Source organism: Ptiloglossa arizonensis, chromosome 5, assembly GCF_051014685.1.
Source record: "Ptiloglossa arizonensis isolate GNS036 chromosome 5, iyPtiAriz1_principal, whole genome shotgun sequence".
Taxonomy (NCBI): Eukaryota; Metazoa; Arthropoda; class Insecta; order Hymenoptera; family Colletidae; genus Ptiloglossa; species Ptiloglossa arizonensis.
The window spans coordinates 23,146,247-23,167,349 of NC_135052.1; the positions used below are offsets into that span (position 1 = coordinate 23,146,247).

Below are 21,103 nucleotides of genomic sequence, written 5' to 3' on the forward strand. Positions count from 1 at the left end.
GCAGATACTCGATAATTGTAGAGATATGAATAATCAAAGTTGCGTACGATGCAACTCGCGCATATACAAGGGAAGTACCCCACCTGTCCCCCTCCGAATAAAATAAAACTTTGCAGAATGATTGAAGATAGGCTCCTTATTACATAACGCGAAACATTAAATGCAGATACTCGATAATTGTAGAGATATGAATAATCAAAGTTACATACGATGCAACTCGCGCATATACAAGGGAAGTACCCCACCTGTCCCTCTCCGAATAAAATAAAACTTTGCAGAATGATTGAAGATAGACTCCTCATTACATAACGCGAAACATTAAATGCAGACATTCGATAATTGTAAAGATATAAATAATCAAAGTTATGTACGATGCAACTCGCACTGTATATTATAAATGTATACTTTCAGTCGGTCTGTTTCGTAAAAATCGTCGTGATGCAAATTGTATGAAAGTTTCCGGTTGCATCATTTTTTTCTTTCATTCGCAATTGTACCATTTTTATTTTGCAAACAAAAGAATACCTTTGGCCGTAGCTGTTCAGACTCGGTTAATTAATTTTGTACAAGAGCGTGCTATTGTTTATTTTTAACACGAATTTTCGTGGATTTTTCGCCACGGTATGGTAAAGTTCAACGAACAATTACTTGATTTTACATTTAAATGCTGAAAACTGATTATTTATACTTCTACAATTATTTAGTGTCCATATCTAAGATTCTGTATACACTACTAAGAATCTATACTTCACCACTCTGCAAAAGTACATTGAAATCGAAAATGAACAGATTCGGTCCATTTTTTTGTTAGTTTCGATCCAAAGGAGCGTATTTCGAAATTGAGGGTATCTTAGAATGAAAATTGAATGCAAAAGAAAATTCATAACGTAGAAAATGAACAACTCGAGTATTTCTTTCCACGAATCCATTGATCGTAAAAGTTCAACCGTAGGAGTTTATTTTTCTCCCATAATATTAAAGTCAGTATCGTTGAAAATAAAAATTCAAGTGCGATTAAATACACGGATAAACCATCGAATATTTCTACCATTTCGGCTACAGTTCGAACGAACGAAAACCGACGTGGTAGTCAACGTGTTGAAATAATTGAAGATAAAAGTTCAGGTGTAACTTAAAATTTGGGCATCGTTCGCGAACGAACTATAGGTGGTCAGTAAACGTGCCAGGCAAGGGGCGAACCACTGGAAAGTAATTCGTGGTCACTGTTTTCAATTTCAAACATCATTTCACGGGACGTTGGCCAGTCGCGAGACGCACATTTCACGCGTGCACAACCTGACTCGGTTCAACACCCAAAGGAATCCCTTCTATCGTTCTCTCTCTCTCTCTCTCTCTCTCTCGCTCCTATTCTCTACACCCCTTCTTGATGTAGGACTACAGGGTGTCCCGCCAGAAACAGACCGTCTTAAGATCGTCTTTATTTCAACCAACGAAAAGAAGCGTTCTCGCGAAAGTTACGTTACTTTGAACCGAACACGACACAATGGGCGATAGTTTCTCAGTGTGTGTGATTGTAGAAAAATTTTTAAACGAACTTCGTTTCTTGAAAACGAAACGTCCAGGTTGATTTATCCGAGAATTAAATAGAATAATGAACCTCGAGGAGAAAATTGTAAAAGAAGTACCAGTTCCCGAGACATTCAGCTGCCAAAGCGTTGGAGAGTTTATAATTTTTCTCTATTCGTCGAACCACATTCTTTTCCACTCGTTGGAAATTCAGTTCACAATTGTTTGAGAGTTTACAGACAATTTGTTTCTGTATTCAATATTTTTGAAAACGTGATTGGGAAAATTACGTTTTCAAAAATAATGGTATTGAAAACCATGTTCTCGACGAGATTTTCGAAAAATAGTAATCGAGGAAAATGAGTGGTAATATGGAAGTGCTGTTTGGATAATTTTCAAGAAGATTTCTGATGGAATAACAAGCGTGGAGAATCAATGCTCGTATTAAAAACCACGCACACACACTTGATTCTCGACACGAATTCATATTAAGATCTACGATAACAAACCTAATGGCGCTTGGTAATTTCGTTTCAATTGCCTTTGACGAGATCGAGCAAGTAGACGTAATAATTACAGATTGCAGAAAGGCCTTTGACTCGGTCGATTCTAAGGTTCTTAACATCCAATTATATCATTTTTGCTTTCGTGGAAGTCTTTCTGACTGGTTAAATGACTGTCCTTTCAAGAGGCTATAAGAATTAGAGATAATTTATCCGCAAAGAAATGAAACCAGGTATCTGGTATTTCTCGAATCACCGGTTCGGAATTATTATTACTTTTCGCAATTTTCATCAACGACCTTTGCGACGCTCTAACTAATGGTAAACATTTACCTTACGCGGATGATCCCAAACTATCTTTTAAGGTGAACGAGGTACACGTTCAAAAGGTAATCTGATTATCGGTGGACTCTCGACACAGTGTGTAAACAGTAGACTCGATCTTAACATTTACAAGTGTTGTACAACGAGCATCATTCGTAAATCTTGCATTTACACATATACTTATTCGTTCTTAACAATACACAGAGTCTACAGACGATACTTGATTGTCGAGTTATCGTCAACGATAACAAACTTTCTTTCTTCTTAGGTATTAGAAACATCTCGTCAAACGTCGTTATTTAAATTTCAAAAATATTTAACAATTCTTCGCAACACTTCGAAACAATCCACAGATTTCTTAAATCGGTTAATAATTCTGTAAGATGTCTCGACGGATAGATCGAATTATATTTGTACAGTCAAACAATATTTAAGTGGGTATTAGAAGAGAAATGATACATCAAGATGGTGGTACTCTAATTTTAAATTTTCACCGACAATTCAAGCAATTGCACCACGTTATTAGAATCTGTTCGTTTCATACTTGTTCCAAATTACCGCGCAATTCTGTTTCCAACTGTCAAATTTCAGAACTCTCTCATACTACTCTGAATAGTGTAATTCTGTCAATTCTGCTCACTGGTTTAGTTCTCTCAAACAGCAGTAAATAACATTTATTCACAATTTTAACTATAACATTAAAATCGATTTGATTCAACACTTGCCCCAACTTACCGCGCAATCCCATCTCCAACTGTCAAGTTTCAGAACTTCCTCATACTACTCTGAATGGTGTAATTCTGCCAATTCTGACGACCTCTCTAGTTCCCTCAAACCTTACTATGTAATATATATTCACAACTTTAACTATAATATTAAAATCGATTTGTTTCAACACTTGCCTCAACTTACCGCGCAATCCTATCTCCAACTGTCAAGTTTCAAAACTTCCTCGTACTACTCTGAATAGTGTAATTCTGCCAATTCTGACCATTCATTACCATCATTTCGTACCATATAAAATTTGTTCACAATTTCATACTACTCTGAATAGTGTAATTCTGCCAATTCTGACCATTCGTTACCATCATTTCGTACCATACAAAATTCGTTCACAATTTCATACTACTCTGAATAGTGTAATTCTGCCAATTCTGACCATTCGTCACCATCATTTCGTACCATACAATATTCGTTCACAATTTCATACTACTCTGAATAGTGTAATTCTGCCAATTCTGACCATTCGTCACAATCATTTTGTATCATATAACATTCGTTCACAATTTCCTACGATACTCTAAACAACTTGAAAAGATACACAAATCACTATTTAGGTCTGGGTTAGGTCCCTCATATCCCCATGTTACATCCCCTAACATACTAGGTTGTTGGATAAATTTCATCATGTTTTTTCCATTGCGAAAGAAACACCATGACACTTCAATTTTGACTATACTAGACAATTGTAGACATACTCCAAACAACTTGAAAAGGTACACAGATCACTGATTAGGTCTCAATTATATCCCTCATATCCCCATGTTACATTCCCTAACATACTAGGTTGTTCAATAAATTTTGTCATGTTTTCTCCATTGCAAAAGAAACACCATGACACTTCAACTTGACTATACTAGACAATTATAGACATACTCCAAACAACTTGAAAAGGTACACAGATCACTGATTAGGTCTCAATTAGATCCCTCATATCCTCATGTTACATCCTCTAACATACTAGGTTGTTGGATAAGTTTCGTCATGTTTTTTCCATTGCGAAAGAAACACCATGACACTTCAACTTTGACTATACTAGACAATTGTAGACATACTCCAAACAACTTGAAAAGATACACAGATCACTATTTAGGTCTGGGTTAGGTCCCTCATATCCCCATGTTACATCCTCTAACATACTAGGTTGTTCAATAAGTTTTGTCATGTTTTCTCCATTGCGAAAGAAACACCATGACACTTCAACTTTGACTATACTAGACAATTGTCAGTTGTTATACAACTAACTATACGAACGAGTCGACAGACCTACACGAAACTTCGCACACGTTCCTGAAACAGTGGTACCATCCTCGCAGAAATAAACCAACGAACCGAACATCTCCGTTTCTCATCGAACGACGAAACTTATCCTGCTACCTATCCTTTCCCCGCTGCTGCGTCCAAGCGTTAATGGAACTTAAAGAAAAGAAAAGAAAAAAAAAACGAGGAAAACAAAAACGATCAATCGCAATGTTTAAACAGGTACACGTCGCGTGCACGTCTGGTCGCGTCGGATGTAAACAAACCGTGTAGACAGTGTCTCGACCCTGCTTTCTTTACCCCCAGGAAGCCATACTTCGCCAACCCTCCTTCCTATTATTTAAACCAGGGAAGGCACCGAGCCACCCCGGGCGTTCTTTGGGTGAAAGCGATCGTCAAAGCTCTCTACGTAGAAAACCATGACCGATCGAAGTATAATCGCGATGGCGGACGCACAACAAGATCCCGAGTATCGAGGCTGTGGAAGGATCCTCGCAACAAGAGAGAAAGAGGAGACTGACGAAGGTGGAAGGGAGTGTAGAGGGGGATGGGGGGGGGGGAATGGGGAGGCCTCTGAATTCCCTGTTTTTTTCTTCTCTGTCTTTCGTTCGCAGTTGCGCAATCTTCCCCGGGGTGCTTTGAACGCTCGCGATCCGGTTGTTACACTGTTCCACCCCACGATCCCCTTCCCGCGGAACAGATACATCCCCCTCGACCTCGAGGGTAGTCGGCCGATCGCGTACGAAATTCCTTTTTCCAAACCGAGCGACCGACCGACCGACAGACCGACCGACCACCCCCTTTCTCCCACCATCCCTTCGCCAGTTTCTCCTCTTCGTCCAGCTATCTCTATCTCTGTCTCGCTCTCTCCTCGGTTCGAGTGTTTACTCGCGTGTTCCGAGTTCCGTCAGTGTCGCACGCTCTCCGGCAAACAGATCGATCTTTTCACGGCGCAGCTTTTCGCCGATTTTCATCAGCCCGTGGGTAACCCTGTCGCCAAGGTGGTTCCAGGTGTCGAGGATAAACGAAGCGCGAAAACGAAGCGCAATCTTTCGTAACGTAGATACAGGCGCTGTATACACGGTTGTATACGGGTATAAGGATACGTGGTACTTACATGTCCAAGGATCGGCCACGTTGAACGACCGGCCTAGGTACTCAGTCGCTCGTCGCCCGAACGAGGTGGTTCTCGGCGAGCGATGACGGCGAGGGGGTAGAGGGTGACGCGTCGTGAACGTGTGTCCGTTCCGCGATCCCCTAGGAGTCACAGACGCGTCATCCTCTGACGGGCGTCGCTCCTCCCGATCGTCATCTTGCCGTCACTGATCCGGTTACGGTCGCACCAAGAGCACACAAAAAAAGTCCCGAAATTGTTTCCACCGAGCGTTGTTACCCGTACCCGATGTGTATTTTCCCCCCCGGAGATCGTCACCGGATTGGCCAACGCCGAGAAGCCCCGGGTTTCTCGCGTATCCGAACGAGCGCCCCCACCTCTGCCCGTTACTCCTTGTCACTGGGATGGATCAACCCCTTGTGCGTCCGTCCACGGTAGCTAGTTTCTCCGCCGTGAGGGCGAGAGCACGAGAGGCAGAAGACGCAAGGGCGGCGCGAACGTGGCACCGAGAGACGAGGCACGGTGAGCGGGGTGTCCTTCGATGGACGCGAGCCTGGTCGATCCTTGCGCGTCGAAACCGTCGGTGAACTACGGACGGGACAAAACCGGGGGAGAAGCACACTTGTCCGGGACGAAATACACGCAGCCACTCGACTCGACTCGGCTCGGCTCGGCTCGACGCGACTCGACTCGACGTGACGCGGCGCGATGCAACTCGACTGGACTCGACTCGACTCGTTGCAACTCGACTCGCCGCGACGCGACCAGGGAACGGAACCGGTGAACGATAGGCGACCGACCGACCGACCGAGCGAGCGTACGGACGAACGAACGAGGCGGCTCAAAGCACCGGAGAAGGAGTAGGAGTGCGAAGAACGCCGCTGGGGAGGGGAGGACACCGAACGACGCACGGAGTGGGGGAAACGATTCGGGGTGGCGGGCGAGCGAGGAGGAGGGTGGCTCGCAAGCCCGGTGGTTGTGCTTGCTTGGTTGCTTGGTTGCTTCCTTGCTTGCCTGTCTGGCCGTCTGGCTGTCTGCTTGCCTGCTCGCCTGCTCGCCTGCCGGCCTACCTGGCTGCCTGCTCGCCGGCTAGCTCACTTTTGCTCGCCTCCGCCTCTGCCTGTGCCTCTACCCTCTGTCTCCACTTCTCTACCTCTGTCTCTTTGGCTGCGCAGGACCCGCCGCGACCCGGCCAAACCCAGACCCAGCGTGTAGGTACCGCGGGCTCGCATTCGAGGTAGCTCCAGCCACCCCAGCTGCTCCATCCCTACCGCGCGACGTACCCCTTCGGTCAGTGCCGTGCCGAGACGGCGCGGAGCCACCGGGAGAACGATGCTGTTCGGGTAGCTCGAGATCATCCCCGAACGATGCTGCCGGATGATTTTCAGCGGCGGACTCAACCCCGAAGGGGGTCGACGGGCTTTCATTCGGGCACGGGCAAGGTCTAGAGATTCAATCGTTGACTGGATAGGTTTTTGTTTTTTTTTTTTATTCGATTCGTTGCCGAATGTTTCACTACGGAATTAAAATTCTAATTTCGATTGAGGTCGTGGACGAGGAAATTGTTCGTGTTGAGAGAACACTGCTACTAGAGCTATTTATTCTAGATAAGTTTTCTAGGGGGTTGGAAGCAATATTCGAATATAAACAACGCGTAGAGATTTATATTCGTATTATTTATATTTCGCATCATCGACTGGACACTTTTTCGATTCGTTGTGGAATATTTTACTTTGTAATTTATATTGTAATTTTGATTAGACGATGAATGGAAATATGTTCATCTCGAGAGAGTACTGCAGCTAGGGTAGCTTGTTGGACACGATGTAGAAACGCTATTGGCGGATGACTATACTGGAGGATCGAAAGTATCATTTTATTAGATTCCTCGTGTGATATTTCGTTCTATCATTCAAATTTTTATTTTTTTTTGGGAGTGGATGAAAAGCTATTTATCTTGAGAGAACAGTGCTGCTGGAGCAGCTTGCTCAAGATGATCTCCGGACGCTATTGGAGGATAACTTTCCCAGACGGTTGAAAGCAACATTCTATTCGAAGATAAGCTACGTTTAGAGATTTTCTTAGTGACATCGACCGGACAGTTTTTTGTAGAATTTATTTTACAGTATTTTATTCCATAATTCAAATTCCAATTTTTATCCGGAAACGAACGAAAAACTATTCATCTATTATTCGTTGCTCGAAGCTTGTATTTAAATTCTCCCCGTCTCTGGCTTTCAGTGAGTTATTATTGGGAAAATTGTTCGTTGATAATTAATAACGTAAAAAATATTTATGATTACGAGCAACACGCAATTCGATTCTATGCGTTAGCATATAATTGAATGAAATTTAAAACGCGACCGATCGAAACATTCTCGATACACCGCGAACAACAAGAAACCCTTTTGTTTACATTAGCATTTGCAATCGACAATCGACATGTAATGAAACAATAACGATTAATATTACAACGGTAAGAAGTTGTAAATATTTATTTAACCATGTTCCACAATTTTGCCCGTTCTTGATCGAAAGTTTCGGAATTCGAAAATGAAAATGTGTTTCCATCAGCAGGAATATATACGGATCTCCAAAGTTAAGCAATCAAGCTCCGCTGGCGTGTTTGATGAGCGGAAATAAGAACAAATTGTTATATAAAGGTCCGAAAACGCTTTACCGTGTTACGTTAACGAAAAGAAAATACAATCGTTTAATATTCCATCTGAAAATCCTCGACATCGTCGAGAGATTAAATTTAACAACCTTTTCGAATTTTATCTCTATCTTGCTTTCGTTCAGCGGATGCAACGTTGATCCTTTCTATCGATTCTTGCCGCGAATTGACTCTCGTATATTACATTGAATTCACCGTCGCAATCTAATAATTCAAGATCCAATGATCTTCGGGCCTGTTCACCTTCGATGATTTTTACAAAATTTGATAATCAAATGCTTGTTAAAAGTTCCTAATAAGTGCCACCCTCGGGTCATTTTTGACCCGTAACGACCTTACAATTGATTCATTTTCTAAAGCTATTGTAATAAATACGAGTAGGTGCTGTTATACTTTCTTGATTGTATTACGAACAAAACTTCGTGGCCTCTACGATACAGAAATATTTATAAAAATTTTAAAGCAGAACTATGCGGGCAGGTGATATTTAAAAAAAAAAAACACTTGTCGCGTTCATTTTTGGTTTATGTAAGTTCAAGAACTACAACACTTGAATTGGGTACGTATTTTGCAATGTTTAATAATAATATAGAAAATGATGTACACATATTGCAAGTACCGTAAGATTTAGATCTACTAGGTTCATTATGCTCAAATTTATCTCCCAAATTTTTCTACCTTCTTGAAACTTTTTATCAAATATTTGTTTCACTTGTAAATTTTTAGTTTAAATATCTTCTTACGCAAATCGAACTTTTTCACACTTTGCCTGTTTTATTTTTATAGATATTTCATATTAAAGAACACTCGAAGCTTTGACTAATTTTCATCGCAATTATCGTAATTTGTTAACAGCGAAACCTATCGTTGCTATCTTCGGGTTCAATATTTTTGTTGCCACTTTTTCGTAAAATATCCACTGACTTATATTCGACTATATATATATCTACTGACTCTTTTTCTTATTTCTGCTCACAAAACATACCGACACAAAGTTCGATCGTTTAATTTTGCATCGTGGAAAGTGTGTTTGAGACGTGTTTAGAGAATCAAAGTTATAATCATTGGAAGTCGAAATGTGAGCAGGGACCCTCTCGAATCTGAAGGATTTCCAGTTATAATCGTTTGGAATTAACGTAGATGGTGGTCTGGTAATTTTTGCCACCGAAATTATTTCCGAAACTATAACAGTTAGGCGAGTTTCCTCGAATAAAAGTTTTACGGTAGAAAACGGGTCACGGTGCGAAGAATTTCGTTTGAGAGAGCAGTCGATTTCAAAATACAAATGTGATTTCTGTTATTTTTCAAATGGGACACTATTAGGTCTACCACAAAGTTCTGTCCGAGCTGTAACACATGCGGTTTTCTCAGACAGAGAATATCAATAGCATTCCATAAACGATTATTGACTCTCGTTGTGTTCCATAGTATATTTATACATACTCGGTATATTTTCCCCGGAGAGAAATAAAAATTAAAAAAAAAATTCGTTTCGAAGAGTGAATATACTAATCAGGAAATAAATCTTTATCGTATTCAAGAATCGAACTATCTCGTCGGTAATTATTTAAACGGGACAATATATTTGTCCATTGACGCGGTAAATGTAACCGATAAACAAATTCAATTGCACATAATATACGTTGCTCTTTGACTAACATTGAACAATAGGAATTAATAAAATATGTACTTATTTTATCATGGATTATTACGCTACTATTCCTTTACTATTAATTTCAAATATTAACAATGACAGCGCAGCAAACACGTCGATGAAATGTAGGTATTAACGATACGTGCAGATTGTATAAATTTCGAGGAAGAAATAACGTGGTTACGCAAAATTTATGGCACGTTTTTCGACTAAATGCGATACTGGTGTATTTGAACATTTTAAAAACGTCAATTCGAGTAGCGGAAATAAACCACGAAGACAATCGCGAGTTTGCAACAATATCTTTAGTTGGATAAGAATCATTTTTAACGTCAAAGGGAGATAGGAGAGAAGTTCTGTATCTCTCAACGAACAATTTCCGATCGTATTAACCGTTTGGGATTTGCCTACAAATATTCTCAGTAGACGGTGCATGAGTTGAGCGAACAGAAGTTTCCGGTTCACCTAATACATCTACGTATTCGTCCTCCTGACAGATCAAACGAATACAATGGCATATAACACACTCGCTTTCGGTTATTCAAGGTTGATTATGGCAGGAAAAATTCGCATCAATATATTTATTATTATCCAAACTACGAGGAAAAACACTATTGAAAGAAAATTTTTACACCATCACATAGGATGAAATGATCAGTGTCAATGAACAATTTTCGTTTGACAAATTTCTTTACATAGAGTGTTACTATAGCAGATAAACATAATTTTTGGAGTAACTGACAACTTACGATGCCAACAATTATTAACCACTTTCGATTACTCACGAATGATATTCGAGGAGATAGAGAACACTTCAAAGGTTGACAACTTAGGCAACTCAGGCAACTCAAGCAACTCGAGCAACTTAGGCAACTCAGGCAACTCAGGCAACTCAGGCAACTCAGGCAACTTTAACATTCTTTTAAAAAAAAATGTTAACACCATCACCCAGGATGAAATGGTCATTGTCAACGAATAACTTTCATTCGACAAATTTCTCTCTATATAGATTGTTACTATAGTAGATCACCATAGTTTCTGGAGTAATTAACACTTACGATGCCAACAATTATTAACCACTTTCGATTACTCACGAATGATATTCGAGGAGATAGAGAACACTTCAAAGGTTGACAATTTAGGCAACTTAGACAACTCAAACAACTCAGGCAACTCAAGCAACTTAGGCAACTCAGGCAACTTAGGCAACTCAGGCAACTGAGACAACTCAGGCAACTCAGGCAACTCAAGTAACTCAGGCAACTTGAACATTTTCTTAAAAGAAAATTTTAACACCATCACCCAGGATGAAATGTTCATTGACAAAGGATAACTTTCATTCGACAAATTTCTCTCTGTATAAATTGTTACTATAGTAGATTTCTGGAAAACTTAACACTTACAATGCCAACAATTATTAACCACTTTCGATTACTCACGATCTTGCTATTCGAGAAGATAGAAAACACTTCAAAAGCTAGCCGAGTAATCTGAAAATTGAAAAAAGTTCCAAGTCCAGGTGCCAGAATCACGAACACGCCCGTTTCTGAATTTTGACAATTCGTAGCCGAGCAAACTAGCGCGCTACAAGACTGGAGAAACACTGGAGGAGAGATGCAGGAAGCGATTAACGGTGACGAGTCTACGATAGGTTCGTTTCACCGTGGGGGAGGGGATGGAATATTAGTAAAATTTTATTTCGAGCACGCGAAAACCAGCTATTACCCACTCGGGGAAGAAAAACGCGGGACTGCTCGTCTCGAGAAGAAGAAAAGCAACCCGAAGACACTGCTCGTCCTACTTTCTTGCCCCTTATCCCTCAGTTGCTTCTTGTTTCTCGTCAGCTTCGCAAATGGCTCTCCTCGAATGGTCTGCAATCAAATATACCATACATAAATGGACCGTCCATCCCGCTCGAGACGTTTTAGGTAGGAACAGGATCAAGTTCAATACGTACTCGGGAATCAATTCCAATGGTACCAAAGTTCGCTTCACGAGCCTCGAGTACTAATAAAACCCTACGTTCATTGTGCTCTGCGAGGCACTTGGTCCGGGTTCGTCCCCTGTTCGCGGAACTTTTAAATAGTGAAAAGTAATAATTATTTTGGAATTTATCACTCTATTAAATTTAACGTTTTCAACCCTTTCGTTTCGAGTCCTTTGTGAAAAATTACTAAATTGCGTTCACGTCAAAGGTAATAAATTACGTGAAACAATATTTGAAGTCGGAAGATGGAATTGGAAACCAGTGTTGTAAAATTACGAGGACAGTTTATTCAGTTTACGAAGGATCGTGCCTAAAAATTTATAACTTTTGAAATGAAAAGACTAATGTTTCCTCAAGAGTCCTCAGTACATCCATTTGAGGAATACCCGATTTGAGAAGTTGAACCTTAACTTGAAAGCTTTTTAACTGATAAATCAAAATCTCGAACAACGATTAATATTGATTGGTCGAGCTTGGAAAATACCTTTTCAAACTTGGTAAAAAGAGTATCAGTCTGCAAGTTTGAATGAAGTACAATAGTTTATGCAGACAAGCGACAGCACTGCTAACTAGTTGAATACAATTATCGCCTAACGCGAGAGACATAATTCGAAGGAACAAAAAATGTTCACAGCAAGGTGCTCGTAAAAGTTCGAACTCGCTCAATTAAGATTCGAAGTATTACACGAAGAGAGAGGAATCATTCTTGAAAGGAAATACGGATCGTGTTGGGTCAGACGTTTTAATCAGCCTTCGTAAGGTCTGCAACTGAGCAAAAATTACTCGACTCTGTCCATATTCCACTTATTCGTGCTACCACGTTCCCCTTAACCCTAAACCGATCGTTCTTTCTCCCTATACATTCGACGCAGAGAGAAATTAACTTGGAACGAAAATAATTAAAATGGTCGATGCGTTAGGTATTATTTTTCGATTCGATTTTTCATAAAGAAGTACACATATTGAACTTCGATTAACATTCAAAACCAAAATTATGCTCCAAATGTATCGTAGGAAAAGAGAAGATCAGTTCTGGTAGCTTTGGTATTAAATGATATTAAAGAATAGCAACATTTTATTCGAACAATAGACGATTAATAAAAACATCGTATATTAATCAATTTTCAATGTTTATCTCATTGAACAATTGCCGAGATAAACTTTTATTCTTCCAACGTGAAATATTGGATGCACAAATTAATTCTCGGTTCTTTTAAAATAAATTTAACGTTTATTTATAAATAATTCAATTATGCTTCGATCTTCAAAATAATTTCCATCAGTTTATACACATTTCTGCCATTTTTCGGGTAACTGGCGAATCTTCTATCGGAAAAAATATGGCGATTTTTTTTATTAATCTCTTTTAACATTTTGAAGCGGGTGTCCGCTAAATAATGTCGAAACGATCGAAACAAATAATAGTCTAAAGGAACTATATCCGGTGAATAACCCGCATGAGACAGAACTTCCCAACCCAACGAAATTTAGTCCCAGCGGCATTCTTTTTCAGTTGGAATGCGAGAAGCATACAGTATCTAATGTGGTGTCTCTCGAAGACCATTGTACTCACTATTGTTTTTTTAATGTCGATTATAAAGCCAGATTCTACTGTTTCAATCTTACACACATACTTTAGCCCCTTTTTTAGGCCATACCACGTCTGGATCTTTTCTGACCCAGAGAGACTATCTTTTCATTGCTCAATTATACCGTTAGTGTCTAGGTAAAAAATTTAACAATCTTCTAAATTCAGATTGTAAGTTTTCCGAAAGAAACATCGGATCGAAAGTTCGTTAACCTTTTACTCGAAATTTGTGTCCAGAAAAGATATTTAACAATCCCTTAAATTCAGATTGTAATTTTTATCGAAGAAACATTGGATCGAAAGTTTATTACCTTGTATTCATTACGCTATTCATCAAAATGAGAAATGTAACAGTTTTCTAAATTCGGATTGGAATTTTTCTCGAAGAAAGAAAATCAGAATATTCGTTACCTTTTATTCTTTATTTATATCTAAATAAAAAATTTAACAATCCCCTAAATTCAGATTGTAATTTTTATCGATGAAACAACGGTTCGAAAGTTCGTTACCTTTTGTTCGTTATTTTTATACGTAAAGAAAAAAAATTTGATTATCTTCGGATCGATACTTCGTCTCGTTTAACAAACGTGCAACTAGGTGTACGCTTGCAACTCGCGGTATCCGGCAGAGAACCATGCACCCGAGTTGCACTCGTGGAGAGTTCGACCTTGTCTCGTCTGGGTTCAGGTCGACTCCGATGCATTGTTTTCGTTTCACCGAGCGATCTCGTACGTGATTCGGAGTTATTCGGTTCGAAACCATCCCCAATATACCCAGTGCCATCGCTGGTTTCAGAGGTGCGCGGAAACGAACGCTCGCTACAGCGCGAGGCACGAGGAAATAATTAAAAGAGACTCGACTATCGAATATCTGTCGGGCGAGTACGTATTGCTCGCCGCGCATAAATTTCTGCCAGGAGGACGCAGCTTTCTTCCACCGTCCCCGCTATCACCCCCCACCATCCCTCTCCCAGCTGGGCCAGCTATCTCCCGGTCGCTAATTAATTAAGAAGAATAATCGTTCGCGTTTAGTTGAGAGGATAACAATTACCGATATCAAAACGACGTTTTGATAAAGCGATGCTGAACGATTCGAGCGGGAATTATCGATTGCCAGGCCGCGACAGCTCGCCTCTTGAATTAGTCAGACAACAAGCCACGAAGCTGAGACCGCCTACCACTGGATGCTAAGTAATTGGCGTACTTTAACGAAACGTTGCTTATGTAAATAAAGCTGTCGGCCGAAACGACAGACGGGTTACCAGATACGGAAGGGAAACGAATTCGATCCGCGGGTTACATCGCAGCTGCGATCATAAACAGCGAGTGGGTCTCGAGCACAGTGAAGGTATTGTGCTTGAGGAGCTATGGCTGAATTTTAGCACCAAGTCCTCTACGGTATTTCTAATGATTGTTTTAGGGGAGCTAAGATTGAAAAGATTGGAAGAGAAGGCTACGAGAGATTAGGGGTGATTTTCGTTCTGGGCCAGCTTGTGGTCTCGTCGTTAAGGGGTTACGAAATAGGGTGGCAGGTTGAGTTCTAACTGTAAGGAGTTGGGGAGGGCAAGATAGGCGATATGGGAGAAGTAGCGGGTATATCTATTGTATTATTATATTAGATATAAAGTATAACGGTATACCCAACTACAATTGATATACCAGATGTAAGGTACAACAGTATACCTAACTACAATTGGTGTACTAGGTGTAAGGTACAACAGTATGCCAAACTACGATTGGTATACCTAACTATAATTGGTATATCTAACTACAATTGGTATACCTAATTACAATTGGTATATCTAACTAGAATTGGTATACCTAACTACAACTGGCATGTCTAACTACAATTGGTATACCTAACTAGAATTGGTATACCTAACAACAATTGGTATATCTATTGGTATATCCCTTTGCCCAACCCTTTTCTCATATAACACCGTATAATTTTAAGTACATTGTATGAACATGGAAACAAAAGTAGTGGAACGAATAGTTCCAAACTAGCAGTTCCTGGAGTAAACGATCTCCAAAGATACGACCTTGAGCGAACTTCTTTCCCCGTTGCTATATTTGCTCCGGGACATTCTTTGTGTATGCGACTGCTACTTCAATTAATAGTGGGATCGCGTGTATCGTAACTCTCGGTTCGAATCTGACGCGAGTACTTTGAAAAAGAAAACAATGATTACAAACAGAATAAAATCGTACACTTATACACCCTTATTCGATATTAATAATACATTGTGTAACAATTTACTTTGCCCAGTATCGTGTCACAAAGCCTTTGAGATACAACGAACGTTAAACACGTTCGAACGTTACTCTCAAGTCATTCCGAGGTTTTACTACAATGAGTACGAGCATCATTAACGAATCATTGCCCCCCTTTCCGACGATGTTCCTCAGTTTCCCGAGGAATTGGGTTAAAGTTCAAAATCAAGGTCCTGGCGTCGACAAAACATTGGCACGGACTTGTCGCGAGAGATCTTGACGAAACGAGCAAAAAAACACACACACACACACACGCACGAGTGTATTTTCGAATGTTGTACGTATTCATTGTACGTTCCCTGGAACGAGGTCGAGCGCCACGCAAGTCCGTAAAACGAAACGCTCGGTTTTCCGAGTAACGCTCAATTCTAACGAAACGAACCTCGGAGGCATTCGATTCGTATTCGCGGTACACGCGTTCAGCGTGATTCCTCGCGTTAAATGGAACGCGTCTATACATACATACGTGCACAGTTGTCTGTGCCGCTGACGAATTCTGACGTTAAATTCGGAACCGTTGAGCCCGACAGTTGCCAGTCATCGAAAGTGGTCCTAGGCTCTCGAGTGCCGCCTTACGGCACTAACGACAACGTCAGCCCCTTCCAAACACCCTCGATCTCCCCCTGCCCCCACCCCGCCCCTCCTCCGCCACCCGCACCAACCGTCGCGCTCCCCTCTCCAGGTCAAGCTCCGCGATCAGCATCGAGCCGCACCGCCGTATACAATTCCAGCGTGCTGTGCTCACTCGACGAGTCTACTCGAAACCACGAACAGAAGATGCTCGATGTCGTTTCCTCGAAGATATGCGTTTCTCTCCTTTCACTCTCTCTCTCTCTCTCTCTCTTACGTTCACGCCGACTCGGAGACACGGGACAGACCAACCGATCGGGGAAGAACATCGATTCATCTTCTTTCTTCTCTAAGCTTGATCTCGCGTTAGCCAGAAACGTTTTTCTTATTTTAAACATTTCACAAAGAAACGGTGAGAATCCGTATCCAACCCCGATTCGCTCTTGTACGCTTCCTCGGTGCGCGGTTCCTTCGTTTCCTTCCGGTGTGAAATTTTTAACAGAAGTTTCACGTCGAAGGGAACCGGGACAACAAAGGAAGCACGCTCAGCGGTGGGGAGTGGGGGGGAGCAGGGGACGCGAGTACGCGATATACACGAGCGAACGATCAATAAAGATTTTACAGTTCGTAGAGATTTAGCTTAACGCGTTTCTCGCGTGACACTGTCTTCGCCTCTGATGCGACGTGCTGGCTGTTTGCTTCGTGCTTTTCTGTCGCGCTGCACGTACACGTGCGTCCTTCGAGCTTCGAGGGCCAGTAGTGTTCACTTATGGTCAACTTTCTGGACACCTGTAGCGACGAATCGACGGAACGCGAGGGTGTTAATATTGCTGCAAATTGAGCTACAATTTGCCTACAAAGGACATTAATCCCCTCGGTATTTTCCAGAGAGTCGAACAATTTGGTTTTAATCTGCCGTTTTGGTCGTGCAATTTATTACGCCGGTCGATGTAAATGTTTTCGAACCCTTGTTCTTTATAAATATCTCGTCCCGTTTTCTTTTACAAAATAGTATCGATGTATTTGCGTCGGACCGCTATGTTAAACACATTGAAACTTGTTTTTGCAGAATTTCTTCCTTCTTTTGTTACGTGTACCTTTGTTCCCATTTTTTATTGTACACTATATTTTTCTACTTTCATAATCGACAAACGGGCTTTATCGTTACAATTTCCCTCTTTTTATTCGAATCTGACTTACGAGGAAAGACTCGAAACAGTCCCCCCTCGAAATTATAACGCGTTTTTGCAAAATGATAGAAAACCAAATCTCCATTGCGATGTGTAATGCATAAAGTGCAGACACTCCATAATCGTAAAGTTATAAATAACCGAAAGTTACGTTCGGTATAACTCGCCTTATATACTGTGAATATCGGCTCGTTTTGTCGTAGTCGTTGCGACGCGAATGGTATAAAAGCTCGCGGTTGTGTCAGCAAATATACCATTTCTCTCTTGCAAACAAAAGAATGGCCCTTTGACGGTGGCCCGTCCAGATGCCGTTATTTAATATTGTATAAGGGTACGGTATTGTCTATTTTTAACACGGGTTTCCGTGAATAATTACTCGATTTTACATTCGTGCCGCAACGATCGATAAGTGAATATTTCACATCGTACAACCAGCGGGTACGTTGAACTTTAATTATTTATATCTCTAAAATTATCGAATATCTACATCTAATATTCCGCGCGCACCACCAAGAACCCGTACTCTATCGTTTTGCGGAAGCACGTTGCGATCGGTGGTGGTCCGATCGGGTACCCACGATTTTCGTAATTATTGAATATCGCTCGGACGATCCCGAGTAACGAACTCGTAGGGACGCTCGCGGATTCGTTCGAAGACAATCGCTCTCGGGCCAGTTCGGATGAATTCGGAAGAATTCGGAACAGGTTACTTGGCCACGCATCGACGCGAGATCTCTTTTCTCGCTAGATGGGGGGCCACGATCGATAACGCGTTGCACAGCGGAACAAAAAGCCGTACAAAAATACTTGAACGATGCTTAATATTAAAGTGGTGGGGTGGAAATTTTGGCGGCACCTCGATCGAGCATCCATCACGGGCTTTTTTCCGGCGCGCATCAATTTCTAAGCATCACGGAATCCTGTTCCAGCCACGTCCAAGCGGAAGTGGAGGAATCGATAGCGCGGGCGGGTAATCGGGCAAGAAATATTCGCGCGAAACACGCCACTTAACGTCGCCCGAGCACCGACGTTCGACGGCAGAATTTTTTCAGCCCGAACAGAGGTAATCTCGAAACGTATTCGTTATTCCAAGAACAAAACGCCTCTCAGCCCCTGTTAGCGCACCGCCCGCGTTCTTGCCGCTATTTTCGGCACGGCCCTGAATTTTAATGAGCGTTACAATCATGTTGCGGGCGCCGCTAACGGAGCTTTGGGATTTCCGTCGAGTGGCTCGAGTGACTTTAAAAATCCTTTCACGCTCTGGATGCCGTGTCATGCACTTGTTACGCGGGCAATAATTTAGTCCCTCTGTGTTGTCGCGAGCCCCAAGTCGCATTCTTTTTTCTTTTTTTTTTTTTTTTTATTCGAGAAAGAGAAAGAGAATCAAGCACAGATTTCGTCCACGCTTTGAAGCCGGAGGTTACGGCGGGGGAAACAAAATTGGTACCAACCACCTGCCTTTATTATAGACGTAGTAACGAATAGAAATGTGATTTTCAGTTTTTTCTGTTTTGTTGCGAGGAGAAACGTGAAAAATTGAACGTCACAGGGTTGGAACATTTCTTTCGGATTTTATGACAATTGATTGAAAATTTTTACAATTACCAATTTTCTATCGAAGGTATCGAGCGAGTTTGTATTTTTACGGTTACGTTTTCTTTTATCTTGATAATCTATAATTTTTCTTTTTTTTAGATTTTTCGAGATGTTCGCGTGATCATTATATCATACTTTTTCGTTTATTTCTTGCGCTCGTTAAATCGTGGAAAATATTACCGTCATCGATCCGTATGGAAGATTTTGTCGGTGTTTATAGTATTTAATTAAAAATATAAATTTTGCAGTTATCGGATAACTTTGTATTTTTCCGTTTATATTCTCTTATCGTTGTTACCTTCTGATTTTTATTCCAGATTTTTCGAAGCGTGAAATAATTCTTATTCACCGTGCGATGATTCTTTTTTTTTCTTTCTCGTGCCGAACGAAACCGCAGACATCTTGGACACAAGACTGGAACGCAATAGATCCGATTTCTAGACTACGTCGTACGATCCATGCATTTTGTCGACTCCCTGTTCCCCAGTTTGCATTTAAATCCGATCATCAAACATTTAAGAACGTGCTCTGCGAAACAGAGGGATAATAACTGATGTATATTTCTCGTTTAAAATTTTAGACGGTTGCACGGATATTCTTTCAGATGTGCAGCGCAGCAGCAAACGTATACCGTATAGGACAATCGTATGTCTTTAATGTTGAATCACGGTACAGTGTTCCTTACTCCTGTGCTATGTGATCAGCGGATTTTGCCAGCTCCTTGACCCATTTTCTACTCTGCATTTACAGCGAACTGTATGAAAGTAAAGGGAAAATTGCTGATGAATGTATCTCGTTAAAAATTTTACGTGTTAACGTCGATGCTCTTTCAGGTCCCGAGCACGATAGAAATGACTCGTCCGAAACAGCCGATGATAAATTACAATCCCTGTTACGTATTACAATAGACGTTCTTATAATTTCGTGATTTCTTAAAGACGTTCCTCCTACTTTCCAGACTTCTTCGAAGACGTTCCCACTGCTTCCCAGATTTCTTAAAGACGTTCCCCGCATTTCGAGATTTCTTAAAGACACGTTCTTCTAATTTCAAGATTCCTCAGAGGCGTTCTTCTAATTTCGAAATTTCTTAAAAATCTTCGTCGAACTTCCACGATTTCTCAACGACGTTCTTTCAATTTCAAGATTCCCTCGAGGCGTTCTTGTAATTTCGAAATTTCTTAAAAATCTTCCAATCTCAAGATTTCTTGAAAACGTTTCTCCAATTCTGTAACAATCGTAACATCAGCCGTTTAAGCGACCCCGACAAACCACACCTGGGTCCAAACAGACCCGTAACTCGACAAATATATCAAACGAAGATTCCATTATTTTATCATACTTTTCTTAATTTCTAAATACTAACAGTATAACTACGAAATGATAAAAGCGTCCCTGGGTCAAAAAAGACCCAAGCGCGATACTCCCAAGATGAAAAAAGTTCTTCAATTTCGAAATTTTTTAAAAACGATCTTCTATATTTCTAAACCCTTGCAATACCAATAATTTAGACGACCCCGACAAACCACATCTGGGTCCAAACGGACCCGTAACTTGACAAACATTTCAAACGAAGATTCCATTGTTTCATCGCACTTCTCTCAATTTCTAAGTACTGACCGTATGACTACGCAATGGAGAGTCTCCCCGGGTCAGAAAAGACCCAAGCGCGACACTTCCAAGATTAAAGACGTTCGTGTCACGTGTCCATCCAGAGACCGTGGAAAACCAGTGTCCATGTTACTCCACGAATTCTAGCTAGCAACGATTACCAAGGTACAGTTCACTCGGAGGGTACTTTTCGCGCCGATGTCGATACAAAGAAGGAGGGGGGGACTTCGATCGGTCATAAATCTCGTCGATTCTTTCCACGGCAACGTTTCAATCTCTGAACCATCGAGTAACGTGGACACGGCTAATCGAGCGTGAGCTCGTCGGCCTGCACGTCTGGCTCGCGATATTCAAGCCCTGCTTTTGTGCCCGTTTCTGACCGTCGGCGATCTCGCGCTGCGCTTACGTACCGCTTTGTCCGGTCTCGTTAAATGATGTATCGTTTGCGGCAC

General features: G+C 41.3%; 1 protein-coding gene across 1 annotated transcript in view; it reads right to left on the bottom strand.

Annotated features, from left to right (window-relative positions):
* Positions 1-5,559, bottom strand: part of LOC143147591 (uncharacterized) — an 88,436-nt gene extending 82,877 nt beyond the window's left edge. Inside the window, exon 1 of the mRNA XM_076312954.1 lies at positions 5,512-5,559. The gene's annotated coding sequence lies outside the window, so the exon portion shown is untranslated. The remainder of the gene's footprint in view (positions 1-5,511) is intronic.
* Between the last annotated feature and the right edge of the window lie 15,544 nt (positions 5,560-21,103).